Genomic DNA, 15,914 nt, shown 5'->3' with positions numbered 1-15,914 from the left:
TCTCGCCAGGGGAGACAGGCCTCGTTTCGTGAGGGGGCATGCACGTGCACTTTCCTTCCAGGCTGTAGCAGCAATGTCACGCTTCCCGTCGCGTGGATCAAAGGATCTGTGGTTTTCCCTCGAGGCTTTCCCTCGAGGCTTTCCCACAGGGCTGTCCCACGTGCCACCGTGGTGTGAGTCGATCCTCGGCGTGAAACATGAGCCAGTGCAGGGCAAAGAGGTTCCTCTGGAATGGACTGAGACATCTGGGGGACTCTTGGAATGGTGGTACGACCATGGAGTTCCTCTCGCCTTTCCTGTTGAGAGTGCCTCCTCTTGAGATGCGACGGGAACGCCGGGAATTCTTTCCCGTTGAAAGCAGGGAAAGGATCCCTCATCTCGAGCTACGAGGGGGAAACGGGGCTCTTCTGGATGTGGGCGGGACCATCGTGCTTCCTCTCGAGTGGAGACGGGTATGGCGGTGAACTTCTTGAGTCGCAGCAAGGGTGTGAAAGACCCTTTCGAAGTTCCAGAGGTTAGGTGTCATTAGTCTCCAGACGCCTCATCGGAAATAAGCCTCATCTCGCCTGGAAGGGAGAACTTCCTGGATTTTCTCGAGTTGCGGCAGGTGTTCTCGAGTTACGACGGGGACCTCAGGGACCCGCCCTGGTGGCCTCAGGAGAGGCCAGTCCCCATGCGAGTTGCTAGGGGGCCTCTCGGGATTCCTCTCCCGTTGATACCGGGGCCAAAAACCTTCTGTGGAGTCAGGGCTGGAACCGAGGATTCCTCTCAGGGGCTGACATGGATCTTTGGGTACTTCTGGAGTCTCCCCAGGGGAGTCAGGCCTCGTCTCGAGTGGGGGCATGCACGTGCGCTTTCCTTCCAGGCTGTAGCAGCAATGTCACGCTTCCCGTCGCGTGGATCAAAGGATCTGTGGTTTTCCCTCGAGGCTTTCCCTCGAGGCTTTCCCACAGGGCTGTCCCACGTGCCACCGTGGTGTGAGTCGATCCTCGGCGTGAAAGATGAGCCAGTGCAGGGCAAAGAGGTTCCTCTGGAATGGACTGAGACATCTGGGGGACTCTTGGAATGGTGGTACGACCATGGAGTTCCTCTCGCCTTTCCTGTTGAGAGTGCCTCCTCTTGAGATGCGACGGGAACGCCGGGAATTCTTTCCCGTTGAAACCAGGGAAAGGATCCCTCATCTCGAGCTACGAGGGGGAAACGGGGCTCCTATGGATGTGGGCGGGACCATCGTGCTTCCTCTCGAGTGGAGACGGGTATGGGGGTGAACTTCTTGAGTTGCAGCAAGGGTGTGAAAGACACTTTCGAAGTTCCAGAGGTTAGGTGTCATTAGTCTCCAGAGGCCTCATCGGAAATAGGCCTCATCTCGCCTGGAAGGGAGAACTTCCTGGATTTTCTCGAGTTTCGGCAGGTGTTCTCGAGTTACGACGGGGACCTCAGGGACCCGCCCTGGTGGCCTCAGGAGAGGCCAGTCCCCATGCGAGTTGCTAGGGGGCCTCTCGGGATTCCTCTCCCGTCGATACCGGGGCCAAAAACCTTGTGTGGAGTCAGGGCCGGAACCGAGGATTCCTCTCAGGGGCTGATATGGATCTTTGGATACTTCTGGAGTCTCGCCAGGCGAGACAGGCCTCGTTTCGTGAGGGGGCATGCACGTGCACTTTCCTTCCAGGCTGTAGCAGCAATGTCACGCTTCCCGTCGCGTGGATCAAAGGATCTGTGGTTTTCCCTCGAGGCTTTCCCTCGAGGCTTTCCCACAGGGCTGTCCCACGTGCCACCGTGGTGTGAGTCGATCCTCGGTGTGAAAGATGAGCCAGTGCAGGGCAAAGAGGTTCCTCTGGAATGGACTGAGACATCTGGGGGACTCTTGGAATGGTGGTACGACCATGGACTTCCTCTCGCCTTTCCTGTTGAGAGTGCCTCCTCTTGAGATGCGACGGGAACGCCGGGAATTCTTTCCCGTTGAAAGCAGGGAAAGGATCCCTCATCTCGAGCTACGAGGGGGAAACGGGGCTCTTCTGGATGTGGGCGGGACCATCGTGCTTCCTCTCGAGTGGAGACGGGTATGGCGGTGAACTTCTTGAGTCGCAGCAAGGGTGTGAAAGACCCTTTCGAAGTTCCAGAGGTTAGGTGTCATTAGTCTCCAGACGCCTCATCGGAAATAAGCCTCATCTCGCCTGGAAGGGAGAACTTCCTGGATTTTCTCGAGTTGCGGCAGGTGTTCTCGAGTTACGACGGGGACCTCAGGGACCCGCCCTGGTGGCCTCAGGAGAGGCCAGTCCCCATGCGAGTTGCTAGGGGGCCTCTCGGGATTCCTCTCCCGTTGATACCGGGGCCAAAAAACTTCTGTGGAGTCAGGGCTGGAACCGAGGATTCCTCTCAGGGGCTGACATGGATCTTTGGGTACTTCTGGAGTCTCCCCAGGGGAGTCAGGCCTCGTCTCGAGTGGGGGCATGCACGTGCGCTTTCCTTCCAGGCTGTAGCAGCAATGTCACGCTTCCCGTCGCGTGGATCAAAGGATCTGTGGTTTTCCCTCGAGGCTTTCCCTCGAGGCTTTCCCACAGGGCTGTCCCACGTGCCACCGTGGTGTGAGTCGATCCTCGGCGTGAAAGATGAGCCAGTGCAGGGCAAAGAGGTTCCTCTGGAATGGACTGAGACATCTGGGGGACTCTTGGAATGGTGGTACGACCATGGAGTTCCTCTCGCCTTTCCTGTTGAGAGTGCCTCCTCTTGAGATGCGACGGGAACGCCGGGAATTCTATCCCGTTGAAAGCAGGGAAAGGATCCCTCATCTCGAGCTACGAGGGGGAAACGGGGCTCCTATGGATGTGGGCGGGACCATCGTGCTTCCTCTCGAGTGGAGACGGGTATGGCGGTGAACTTCTTGAGTTGCAGCAAGGGTGTGAAAGACCCTTTCGAAGTTCCAGAGGTTAGGTGTCATTAGTCTCCAGACGCCTCATCGGAAATAGGCCTCATCTCGCCTGGAAGGGAGACCTTCCTGGATTTTCTCGAGTTGCGGCAGGTGTTCTCGAGTTACGACGGGGACCTCAGGGACCCGCCCTGGTGGCCTCAGGAGAGGCCAGTCCCCATGCGAGTTGCTAAGGGGCCTCTCGGGATTCCTCTCCCGTCGATACCGGTGCCAAAAACCTTGTATGCAGTCAGGGCCGGAACCGAGGATTCCTATCAGGGGCAGACATGGATCTTTGGGTACTTCTGGAGTCTCCCCAGGGGAGTCAGGCCTCGTCTCGAGTGGGGGCATGCACGTGCGCTTTCCTTCCAGGCTGTAGCAGCAATGTCACGCTTCCCGTGGCGTGGATCAAAGGATCTGTGGTTTTCCCTCGAGGCTTTCCCACAGGGCTGTCCCACGTGCCACCGTGGTGTGAGTCGATCCTCGGCATGAAAGATGAGCCAGTGCAGGGCAAAGAGGTTCCTCTGGAATGGACTGAGACATCTGGGGGACTCTTGGAATGGTGGTACAACCATGGAGTTCCTCTCGCCTTTCCTGTTGAGAGTGCCTCCTCTTGAGATGCGACGGGAACGCAGGGAATTCTTTCCCGTTGAAAGCATGGAAAGGATCCCTCATCTCGAGCTACGAGGGGGAAACGGGGCTCCTTTGGATGTGGTCGGGACCATCGTGCTTCCTCTCGAGTGGAGACGGGTATGGTGGTGAACTTGTTGAGTTGCAGCAAGGGTGTGAAAGACCCTTTCGAAGTTCCAGAGGTTAGGTGTCATTAGTCTCCAGACGCCTCATCGGAAATAGGCCTCATCTCGCCTGGAAGGGAGAACTTCCTGGATTTTCTCGAGTTGCGGCAGGTGTTCTCGAGTTACGACGGGGACCTCAGGGACCGGCCATGGTGGCCTCAGGAGAAGCCAGTCCCCATGCGAGTTGCTAGGGGGCCTCTCGGGATTCCTCTCCCGTCGATACCGGGGCCAAAAACCTTGTGTGGAGTCAGGGCCGGAACCGAGGATTCCTCTCAGGGGCTGACATGGATCTTTGGGTACTTCTGGAGTCTCCCCAGGGGAGTCAGGCCTCGTCTCGAGTGGGGGCATGCACGTGCGCTTTCCTTCCAGGCTGTAGCAGCAATGTCACGCTTCCCGTCGCGTGGATCAAAGGATCTGTGGTTTTCCCTCGAGGCTTTCCCTCGAGGCTTTCCCACAGGGCTGTCCCACGTGCCACCGTGTTGTGAGTCGATCCTCGGCGTGAAAGATGAGCCAGTGCAGGGCAAAGAGGTTCCTCTGGAATGGACTGAGACATCTGGGGGACTCTTGGAATGGTGGTACGACCATGGAGTTCCTCTCGCCTTTCCTGTTGAGAGTGCCTCCTCTTGAGATGCGACGGGAACGCCGGGAATTCTTTCCCGTTGAAAGCAGGGAAAGGATCCCTCATCTCGAGCTCCGAGGGGGAAACGGGGCTCCTTTGGATGTGGTCGTGACCATCGTGCTTCCTCTCGAGTGGAGACGGGTATGGTGGTGAACTTCTTGAGTTGCAGCAAGGGTGTGAAAGACCCTTTCGAAGTTCCAGAGGTTAGGTGTCATTAGTCTCCAGACGCCTCATCGGAAATAGGCCTCATCTCGCCTGGAAGGCAGAACTTCCTGGATTTTCTCGAGTTGCGGCAGGTGTTCTCGAGGTACGACGGGGACGTCAGGGACCGGCCCTGGTGGCCTCAGGAGAGGCCAGTCCCCATGCGAGTTGCTAGGGGGCCTCTCGGGATTCCTCTCCCGTCGATACCGGGGCCAAAAACCTTGTGTGGAGTCAGGGCCGGAACCGAGGATTCCTCTCAGGGGCTGATATGGATCTTTGGATACTTCTGGAGTCTCGCCAGGGGAGACAGGCCTCGTTTCGTGAGGGGGCATGCACGTGCACTTTCCTTCCAGGCTGTAGCAGCAATGTCACGCTTCCCGTCGCGTGGATCAAAGGATCTGTGGTTTTCCCTCGAGGCTTTCCCTCGAGGCTTTCCCACAGGGCTGTCCCACGTGCCACCGTGGTGTGAGTCGATCCTCGGCGTGAAAGATGAGCCAGTGCAGGGCAAAGAGGTTCCTCTGGAATGGACTGAGACATCTGGGGGACTCTTGGAATGGTGGTACGACCATGGAGTTCCTCTCGCCTTTCCTGTTGAGAGTGCCTCCTCTTGAGATGCGACGGGAACGCCGGGAATTCTTTCCCGTTGAAAGCAGGGAAAGGATCCCTCATCTCGAGCTACGAGGGGGAAACGGGGCTCTTCTGGATGTGGGCGGGACCATCGTGCTTCCTCTCGAGTGGAGACGGGTATGGCGGTGAACTTCTTGAGTCGCAGCAAGGGTGTGAAAGACCCTTTCGAAGTTCCAGAGGTTAGGTGTCATTAGTCTCCAGACGCCTCATCGGAAATAAGCCTCATCTCGCCTGGAAGGGAGAACTTCCTGGATTTTCTCGAGTTGCAGCAGGTGTTCTCGAGTTACGACGGGGACCTCAGGGACCCGCCCTGGTGGCCTCAGGAGAGGCCAGTCCCCATGCGAGTTGCTAGGGGGCCTCTCGGGATTCCTCTCCCGTTGATACCGGGGCCAAAAACCTTCTGTGGAGTCAGGGCTGGAACCGAGGATTCCTCTCAGGGGCTGACATGGATCTTTGGGTACTTCTGGAGTCTCCCCAGGGGAGTCAGGCCTCGTCTCGAGTGGGGGCATGCACGTGCGCTTTCCTTCCAGGCTGTAGCAGCAATGTCACGCTTCCCGTCGCGTGGATCAAAGGATCTGTGGTTTTCCCTCGAGGCTTTCCCTCGAGGCTTTCCCACAGGGCTGTCCCACGTGCCACCGTGGTGTGAGTCGATCCTCGGCGTGAAAGATGAGCCAGTGCAGGGCAAAGAGGTTCCTCTGGAATGGACTGAGACATCTGGGGGACTCTTGGAATGGTGGTACGACCATGGAGTTCCTCTCGCCTTTCCTGTTGAGAGTGCCTCCTCTTGAGATGCGACGGGAACGCCGGGAATTCTTTCCCGTTGAAACCAGGGAAAGGATCCCTCATCTCGAGCTACGAGGGGGAAACGGGGCTCCTATGGATGTGGGCGGGACCATCGTGCTTCCTCTCGAGTGGAGACGGGTATGGGGGTGAACTTCTTGAGTTGCAGCAAGGGTGTGAAAGACACTTTCGAAGTTCCAGAGGTTAGGTGTCATTAGTCTCCAGAGGCCTCATCGGAAATAGGCCTCATCTCGCCTGGAAGGGAGAACTTCCTGGATTTTCTCGAGTTTCGGCAGGTGTTCTCGAGTTACGACGGGGACCTCAGGGACCCGCCCTGGTGGCCTCAGGAGAGGCCAGTCCCCATGCGAGTTGCTAGGGGGCCTCTCGGGATTCCTCTCCCGTCGATACCGGGGCCAAAAACCTTGTGTGGAGTCAGGGCCGGAACCGAGGATTCCTCTCAGGGGCTGATATGGATCTTTGGATACTTCTGGAGTCTCGCCAGGCGAGACAGGCCTCGTTTCGTGAGGGGGCATGCACGTGCACTTTCCTTCCAGGCTGTAGCAGCAATGTCACGCTTCCCGTCGCGTGGATCAAAGGATCTGTGGTTTTCCCTCGAGGCTTTCCCTCGAGGCTTTCCCACAGGGCTGTCCCACGTGCCACCGTGGTGTGAGTCGATCCTCGGTGTGAAAGATGAGCCAGTGCAGGGCAAAGAGGTTCCTCTGGAATGGACTGAGACATCTGGGGGACTCTTGGAATGGTGGTACGACCATGGAGTTCCTCTCGCCTTTCCTGTTGAGAGTGCCTCCTCTTGAGATGCGACGGGAACGCCGGGAATTCTTTCCCGTTGAAAGCAGGGAAAGGATCCCTCATCTCGAGCTACGAGGGGGAAACGGGGCTCTTCTGGATGTGGGCGGGACCATCGTGCTTCCTCTCGAGTGGAGACGGGTATGGCGGTGAACTTCTTGAGTCGCAGCAAGGGTGTGAAAGACCCTTTCGAAGTTCCAGAGGTTAGGTGTCATTAGTCTCCAGACGCCTCATCGGAAATAAGCCTCATCTCGCCTGGAAGGGAGAACTTCCTGGATTTTCTCGAGTTGCGGCAGGTGTTCTCGAGTTACGACGGGGACCTCAGGGACCCGCCCTGGTGGCCTCAGGAGAGGCCAGTCCCCATGCGAGTTGCTAGGGGGCCTCTCGGGATTCCTCTCCCGTTGATACCGGGGCCAAAAAACTTCTGTGGAGTCAGGGCTGGAACCGAGGATTCCTCTCAGGGGCTGCCATGGATCTTTGGGTACTTCTGGAGTCTCCCCAGGGGAGTCAGGCCTCGTCTCGAGTGGGGGCATGCACGTGCGCTTTCCTTCCAGGCTGTAGCAGCAATGTCACGCTTCCCGTCGCGTGGATCAAAGGATCTGTGGTTTTCCCTCGAGGCTTTCCCTCGAGGCTTTCCCACAGGGCTGTCCCACGTGCCACCGTGGTGTGAGTCGATCCTCGGCGTGAAAGATGAGCCAGTGCAGGGCAAAGAGGTTCCTCTGGAATGGACTGAGACATCTGGGGGACTCTTGGAATGGTGGTACGACCATGGAGTTCCTCTCGCCTTTCCTGTTGAGAGTGCCTCCTCTTGAGATGCGACGGGAACGCCGGGAATTCTTTCCCGTTGAAAGCAGGGAAAGGATCCCTCATCTCGAGCTACGAGGGGGAAACGGGGCTCCTATGGATGTGGGCGGGACCATCGTGCATACTCTCGAGTGGAGACGGGTATGGGGGTGAACTTCTTGAGTTGCAGCAAGGGTGTGAAAGACACTTTCGAAGTTCCAGAGGTTAGGTGTCATTAGTCTCCAGAGGCCTCATCGGAAATAGGCCTCATCTCGCCTGGAAGGGAGAACTTCCTGGATTTTCTCGAGTTGCGGCAGGTGTTCTCGAGTTACGACGGGGACCTCAGGGACCCGCCCTGGTGGCCTCAGGAGAGGCCAGTCCCCATGCGAGTTGCTAGGGGGCCTCTCGGGATTCCTCTCCCGTCGATACCGGGGCCAAAAACCTTGTGTGGAGTCAGGGCCGGAACCGAGGATTCCTCTCAGGGTCTGATATGGATCTTTGGATACTTCTGGAGTCTCGCCAGGCGAGACAGGCCTCGTTTCGTGAGGGGGCATGCACGTGCACTTTCCTTCCAGGCTGTAGCAGCAATGTCACGCTTCCCGTCGCGTGGATCAAAGGATCTGTGGTTTTCCCTCGAGGCTTTCCCTCGAGGCTTTCCCACAGGGCTGTCCCACGTGCCACCATGGTGTGAGTCGATCCTCGGCGTGAAAGATGAGCCAGTGCAGGGCAAAGAGGTTCCTCTGGAATGGACTGAGACATCTGGGGGACTCTTGGAATGGTGGTACGACCATGGAGTTCCTCTCGCCTTTCCTGTTGAGAGTGCCTCCTCTTGAGATGGGACGGGAACGCCGGGAATTCTTTCCCGTTGAAACCAGGGAAAGGATCCCTCATCTCGAGCTACGAGGGGGAAACGGGGCTCCTCTGGATGTGGGCGGGACCATCGTGCTTCCTCTCGAGTGGAGACGGGTATGGCGGTGAACTTCTTGAGTTGCAGCAAGGGTGTGAAAGACCCTTTCGAAGTTCCAGAGGTTTGGTGTCAGTCTTCAGAGGCCTCATCGGAAATAGCCCTCATCTCGCCTGGAAGGGAGAACTTCCTGGATTTTCTCGAGTTGCGGCAGGTGTTCTCGAGTTACGACGGGGACCTCAGGGACCCGCCCTGGTGGCCTCAGGAGAGGCCAGTCCCCATGCGAGTTGCTAGGGGGCCTCTCGGGATTCCTCTCCCGTCGATACCGGGGCCAAAAACCTTGTGTGGAGTCAGGGCCGGAACCGAGGATTCCTCTCAGGGGCTGACATGGATCTTTGGGTACTTCTGGAGTCTCCCCAGTGGAGTCAGGCCTCGTCTCGAGTGGGGGCATGCACGTGCGCTTTCCTTCCAGGCTTTAGCAGCAATGTCACGCTTCCCGTCGCGTGGATCAAAGGATCTGTGGTTTTCCCTCGAGGCTTTCCCTCGAGGCTTTCCCACAGGGCTGTCCCACGTGCCACCGTGGTGTGAGTCGATCCTCGGCGTGAAAGATGAGCCAGTGCAGGGCAAAGAGGTTCCTCTGGAATGGACTGAGACATCTGGGGGACTCTTGGAATGGTGGTACGACCATGGAGTTCCTCTACTTTCCTGTTGACAGTGCCTCCTCTTGAGATGCGACGGGAACGCCGGGAATTCTTTCCCGTTGAAACCAGGGAAAGGATCCCTCATCTCGAGCTACGAGGGGGAAACGGGGCTCCTATGGATGTGGGCGGGACCATCGTGCTTCCTCTCGAGTGGAGACGGGTATGGGGGTGAACTTCTTGAGTTGCAGCAAGGGTGTGAAAGACACTTTCGAAGTTCCAGAGGTTAGGTGTCATTAGTCTCCAGAGGCCTCATCGGAAATAGGCCTCATCTCGCCTGGAAGGGAGAACTTCCTGGATTTTCTCGAGTTTCGGCAGGTGTTCTCGAGTTACGACGGGGACCTCAGGGACCCGCCCTGGTGGCCTCAGGAGAGGCCAGTCCCCATGCGAGTTGCTAGGGGGCCTCTCGGGATTCCTCTCCCGTCGATACCGGGGCCAAAAACCTTGTGTGGAGTCAGGGCCGGAACCGAGGATTCCTCTCAGGGGCTGATATGGATCTTTGGGTACTTCTGGAGTCTCGCCAGGGGAGACAGGCCTCGTTTCGTGAGGGGGCATGCACGTGCACTTTCCTTCCAGGCTGTAGCAGCAATGTCACGCTTCCCGTCGCGTGGATCAAAGGATCTGTGGTTTTCCCTCGAGGCTTTCCCTCGAGGCTTTCCCACAGGGCTGTCCCACGTGCCACCGTGGTGTGAGTCGATCCTCGGCGTGAAAGATGAGCCAGTGCAGGGAAAGAGGTTCCTCTGGAATGGACTGAGACATCTGGGGGACTCTTGGAATGGTGGTACGACCATGGAGTTCCTCTCGCCTTTCCTGTTGAGAGTGCCTCCTCTTGAGATGGGACGGGAACGCCGGGAATTCTTTCCCGTTGAAACCAGGGAAAGGATCCCTCATCTCGAGCTACGAGGGGGAAACGGGGCTCCTCTGGATGTGGGCGGGACCATCGTGCTTCCTCTCGAGTAGAGACGGGTATGGCGGTGAACTTCTTGAGTCGCAGCAAGGGTGTGAAAGACCCTTTCGAAGTTCCAGAGGTTAGGTGTCATTAGTCTCCAGACGCCTCATCGGAAATAGGCCTCATCTCGCCTGGAAGGGAGAACTTCCTGGATTTTCTCGAGTTGCGGCAGGTGCTCTCGAGTTACGACGAGGACCTCAGGGACACGCCCTGGTGGCCTCAGGAGAGGCCAGTCCCCATGCGAGTTGCTAGGGGGCCTCTCGGGATTCCTCTCCCGTCGATACCGGGGCCAAAAACCTTGTGTGGAGTCAGGGCTGGAACCGAGGATTCCTCTCAGGGGCTGACATGGATCTTTGGGTACTTCTGGAGTCTCCCCAGGGGAGTCAGGCCTCGTCTCGAGTGGGGGCATGCACGTGCGCTTTCCTTCCAGGCTGTAGCAGCAATGTCACGCTTCCCGTCGCGTGGATCAAAGGATCTGTGGTTTTCCCTCGAGGCTTTCCCTCGAGGCTTTCCCACAGGGCTGTCCCACGTGCCACCGTGGTGTGAGTCGATCCTCGGAGTGAAAGATTAGCCAGTGCAGGGCAAAGAGTTTCCTCTGGAATGGACTGAGACATCTGGGGGACTCTTGGAATGGTGGTACGACCATGGAGTTCCTCTCGCCTTTCCTGTTGAGAGTGCCTCCTCTTGAGATGCGACGGGAACGCCGGGAATTCTTTCCCGTTGAAAGCAGTTAAAGGATCCCTCATCTCGAGCTATGAGGGGGAAAGGGGGATCCTCTGGATGTGGGCGGGACCATCGTGCTTCCTCTCGAGTGGAGACGGGTATGGCGGTGAACTTCTTGAGTCGCAGCAAGGGTGTGAAAGACCCTTTCGAAGTTCCAGAGGTTAGGTGTCATTAGTCTCCAGACGCCTCATCGGAAATAGGCCTCATCTCGCCTGGAAGGGAGAACTTCCTGGATTTTCTCGAGTTGCGGCAGGTGCTCTCGAGTTACGACGAGGACCTCAGGGACACGCCCTGGTGGCCTCAGGAGAGGCCAGTCCCCATGCGAGTTGCTAGGGGGCCTCTCGGGATTCCTCTCCCGTCGATACCGGGGCCAAAAACCTTGTGTGGAGTCAGGGCCGGAACCGAGGATTCCTCTCAGGGGCTGACATGGATCTTTGGGTACTTCTGGAGTCTCCCCAGTGGAGTCAGGCCTCGTCTCGAGTGGGGGCATGCACGTGCGCTTTCCTTCCAGGCTTTAGCAGCAATGTCACGCTTCCCGTCGCGTGGATCAAAGGATCTGTGGTTTTCCCTCGAGGCTTTCCCTCGAGGCTTTCCCACAGGGCTGTCCCACGTGCCACCGTGGTGTGAGTCGATCCTCGGCGTGAAAGATGAGCCAGTGCAGGGCAAAGAGGTTCCTCTGGAATGGACTGAGACATCTGGGGGACTCTTGGAATGGTGGTACGACCATGGAGTTCCTCTCGCCTTTCCTGTTGAGAATGCCTCCTCTTGAGATGCGACGGGAACGCCGGGAATTCTTTCCCGTTGAAAGCAGGGAAAGGATCCCTCATCTCGAGCTACGAGGGGGAAACGGGGCTCCTCTGGATGTGGGCGGGACCATCGTGCTTCCTCTCGAGTGGAGACGGGTATGGCGGTAAACTTCTTGAGTTGCAGCAAGGGTGTGAAAGACCCTTTCGAAGTTCCAGAGGTTAGGTGTCATTAGTCTCCAGACGCCTCATCGGAAATAGGCCTCATCTCGCCTGGAAGGGAGAACTTCCTGGATTTTCTCGAGTTGCGGCAGGTGTTCTCGAGTTACGACGGGGACCTCAGGGACCCGCCCTGGTGGCCTCAGGAGAGGCCAGTCCCCATGCGAGTTGCTAAGGGGCCTCTCGGGATTCCTCTCCCGTCGATACCGGGGCCAAAAACCTTGTGTGCAGTCAGGGCCGGAACCGAGGATTCCTATCAGGGGCAGACATGGATCTTTGGGTACTTCTGGAGTCTCCCCAGGGGAGTCAGGCCTCGTCTCGAGTGGGGGCATGCACGTGCGCTTTCCTTCCAGGCTGTAGCAGCAATGTCACGCTTCCCGTGGCGTGGATCAAAGGATCTGTGGTTTTCCCTCGAGGCTTTCCCACAGGGCTGTCCCACGTGCCACCGTGGTGTGAGTCGATCCTCGGCATGAAAGATGAGCCAGTGTAGGGCAAAGAGGTTCCTCTGGAATGGACTGAGACATCTGGGGGACTCTTGGAATGGTGGTACGACCATGGAGTTCCTCTCGCCTTTCCTGTTGAGAGTGCCTCCTCTTGAGATGCGACGGGAACGCCGGGAATTCTTTCCCGTTGAAACCAGGGAAAGGATCCCTCATCTCGAGCTACGAGGGGGAAACGGGGCTCCTATGGATGTGGGCGGGACCATCGTGCTTCCTCTCGAGTGGAGACGGGTATGGGGGTGAACTTCTTGAGTTGCAGCAAGGGTGTGAAAGACACTTTCGAAGTTCCAGAGGTTAGGTGTCATTAGTCTCCAGAGGCCTCATCGGAAATAGGCCTCATCTCGCCTGGAAGGGAGAACTTCCTGGATTTTCTCGAGTTGCGGCAGGTGTTCTCGAGTTACGACGGGGACCTCAGGGACCCGCCCTGGTGGCCTCAGGAGAGGCCAGTCCCCATGCGAGTTGCTAGGGGGCCTCTCGGGATTCCTCTCCCGTCGATACCGGGGCCAAAAACCTTGTGTGGAGTCAGGGCCGGAACCGAGGATTCCTCTCAGGGTCTGATATGGATCTTTGGATACTTCTGGAGTCTCGCCAGGCGAGACAGGCCTCGTTTCGTGAGGGGGCATGCACGTGCACTTTCCTTCCAGGCTGTAGCAGCAATGTCACGCTTCCCGTCGCGTGGATCAAAGGATCTGTGGTTTTCCCTCGAGGCTTTCCCTCGAGGCTTTCCCACAGGGCTGTCCCACGTGCCACCATGGTGTGAGTCGATCCTCGGCGTGAAAGATGAGCCAGTGCAGGGCAAAGAGGTTCCTCTGGAATGGACTGAGACATCTGGGGGACTCTTGGAATGGTGGTACGACCATGGAGTTCCTCTCGCCTTTCCTGTTGAGAGTGCCTCCTCTTGAGATGGGACGGGAACGCCGGGAATTCTTTCCCGTTGAAACGAGGGAAAGGATCCCTCATCTCGAGCTACGAGGGGGAAACGGGGCTCCTCTGGATGTGGGCGGGACCATCGTGCTTCCTCTCGAGTGGAGACGGGTATGGCGGTGAACTTCTTGAGTTGCAGCAAGGGTGTGAAAGACCCTTTCGAAGTTCCAGAGGTTTGGTGTCAGTCTTCAGAGGCCTCATCGGAAATAGCCCTCATCTCGCCTGGAAGGGAGAACTTCCTGGATTTTCTCGAGTTGCGGCAGGTGTTCTCGAGTTACGACGGGGACCTCAGGGACCCGCCCTGGTGGCCTCAGGAGAGGCCAGTCCCCATGCGAGTTGCTAGGGGGCCTCTCGGGATTCCTCTCCCGTCGATACCGGGGCCAAAAACCTTGTGTGGAGTCAGGGCCGGAACCGAGGATTCCTCTCAGGGGCTGACATGGATCTTTGGGTACTTCTGGAGTCTCCCCAGTGGAGTCAGGCCTCGTCTCGAGTGGGGGCATGCACGTGCGCTTTCCTTCCAGGCTTTAGCAGCAATGTCACGCTTCCCGTCGCGTGGATCAAAGGATCTGTGGTTTTCCCTCGAGGCTTTCCCTCGAGGCTTTCCCACAGGGCTGTCCCACGTGCCACCGTGGTGTGAGTCGATCCTCGGCGTGAAAGATGAGCCAGTACAGGGCAAAGAGGTTCCTCTGGAATGGACTGAGACATCTGGGGGACTCTTGGAATGGTGGTACGACCATGGAGTTCCTCTACTTTCCTGTTGACAGTGCCTCCTCTTGAGATGCGACGGGAACGCCGGGAATTCTTTCCCGTTGAAACCAGGGAAAGGATCCCTCATCTCGAGCTACGAGGGGGAAACGGGGCTCCTATGGATGTGGGCGGGACCATCGTGCTTCCTCTCGAGTGGAGACGGGTATGGGGGTGAACTTCTTGAGTTGCAGCAAGGGTGTGAAAGACACTTTCGAAGTTCCAGAGGTTAGGTGTCATTAGTCTCCAGAGGCCTCATCGGAAATAGGCCTCATCTCGCCTGGAAGGGAGAACTTCCTGGATTTTCTCGAGTTTCGGCAGGTGTTCTCGAGTTACGACGGGGACCTCAGGGACCCGCCCTGGTGGCCTCAGGAGAGGCCAGTCCCCATGCGAGTTGCTAGGGGGCCTCTCGGGATTCCTCTCCCGTCGATACCGGGGCCAAAAACCTTGTGTGGAGTCAGGGCCGGAACCGAGGATTCCTCTCAGGGGCTGATATGGATCTTTGGGTACTTCTGGAGTCTCGCCAGGGGAGACAGGCCTCGTTTCGTGAGGGGGCATGCACGTGCACTTTCCTTCCAGGCTGTAGCAGCAATGTCACGCTTCCCGTCGCGTGGATCAAAGGATCTGTGGTTTTCCCTCGAGGCTTTCCCTCGAGGCTTTCCCACAGGGCTGTCCCACGTGCCACCGTGGTGTGAGTCGATCCTCGGCGTGAAAGATGAGCCAGTGCAGGGAAAGAGGTTCCTCTGGAATGGACTGAGACATCTGGGGGACTCTTGGAATGGTGGTACGACCATGGAGTTCCTCTCGCCTTTCCTGTTGAGAGTGCCTCCTCTTGAGATGGGACGGGAACGCCGGGAATTCTTTCCCGTTGAAACCAGGGAAAGGATCCCTCATCTCGAGCTACGAGGGGGAAACGGGGCTCCTCTGGATGTGGGCGGGACCATCGTGCTTCCTCTCGAGTGGAGACGGGTATGGCGGTGAACTTCTTGAGTCGCAGCAAGGGTGTGAAAGACCCTTTCGAAGTTCCAGAGGTTAGGTGTCATTAGTCTCCAGACGCCTCATCGGAAATAGGCCTCATCTCGCCTGGAAGGGAGAACTTCCTGGATTTTCTCGAGTTGCGGCAGGTGCTCTCGAGTTACGACGAGGACCTCAGGGACACGCCCTGGTGGCCTCAGGAGAGGCCAGTCCCCATGCGAGTTGCTAGGGGGCCTCTCGGGATTCCTCTCCCGTCGATACCGGGGCCAAAAACCTTGTGTGGAGTCAGGGCTGGAACCGAGGATTCCTCTCAGGGGCTGACATGGATCTTTGGGTACTTCTGGAGTCTCCCCAGGGGAGTCAGGCCTCGTCTCGAGTGGGGGCATGCACGTGCGCTTTCCTTCCAGGCTGTAGCAGCAATGTCACGCTTCCCGTCGCGTGGATCAAAGGATCTGTGGTTTTCCCTCGAGGCTTTCCCTCGAGGCTTTCCCACAGGGCTGTCCCACGTGCCACCGTGGTGTGAGTCGATCCTCGGAGTGAAAGATTAGCCAGTGCAGGGCAAAGAGTTTCCTCTGGAATGGACTGAGACATCTGGGGGACTCTTGGAATGGTGGTACGACCATGGAGTTCCTCTCGCCTTTCCTGTTGAGAGTGCCTCCTCTTGAGATGCGACGGGAACGCCGGGAATTCTTTCCCGTTGAAAGCAGTTAAAGGATCCCTCATCTCGAGCTATGAGGGGGAAAGGGGGATCCTCTGGATGTGGGCGGGACCATCGTGCTTCCTCTCGAGTGGAGACGGGTATGGCGGTGAACTTCTTGAGTCGCAGCAAGGGTGTGAAAGACCCTTTCGAAGTTCCAGAGGTTAGGTGTCATTAGTCTCCAGACGCCTCATTGGAAATAGGCCTCATCTCGCCTGGAAGGGAGAACTTCCTGGATTTTCTCGAGTTGCGGCAGGTGCTCTCGAGTTACGACGAGGACCTCAGGGACACGCCCTGGTGGCCTCAGGAGAGGCCAGTCCCCATG

This window comes from Capricornis sumatraensis, unplaced genomic scaffold (genome assembly GCF_032405125.1).
Source record: "Capricornis sumatraensis isolate serow.1 unplaced genomic scaffold, serow.2 scaffold3, whole genome shotgun sequence".
In the NCBI taxonomy this organism is placed as follows: Eukaryota; Metazoa; Chordata; class Mammalia; order Artiodactyla; family Bovidae; genus Capricornis; species Capricornis sumatraensis.
The sequence above is the reverse complement of the archived record's forward strand: the minus strand, read 5'-3'. Positions refer to the sequence as shown.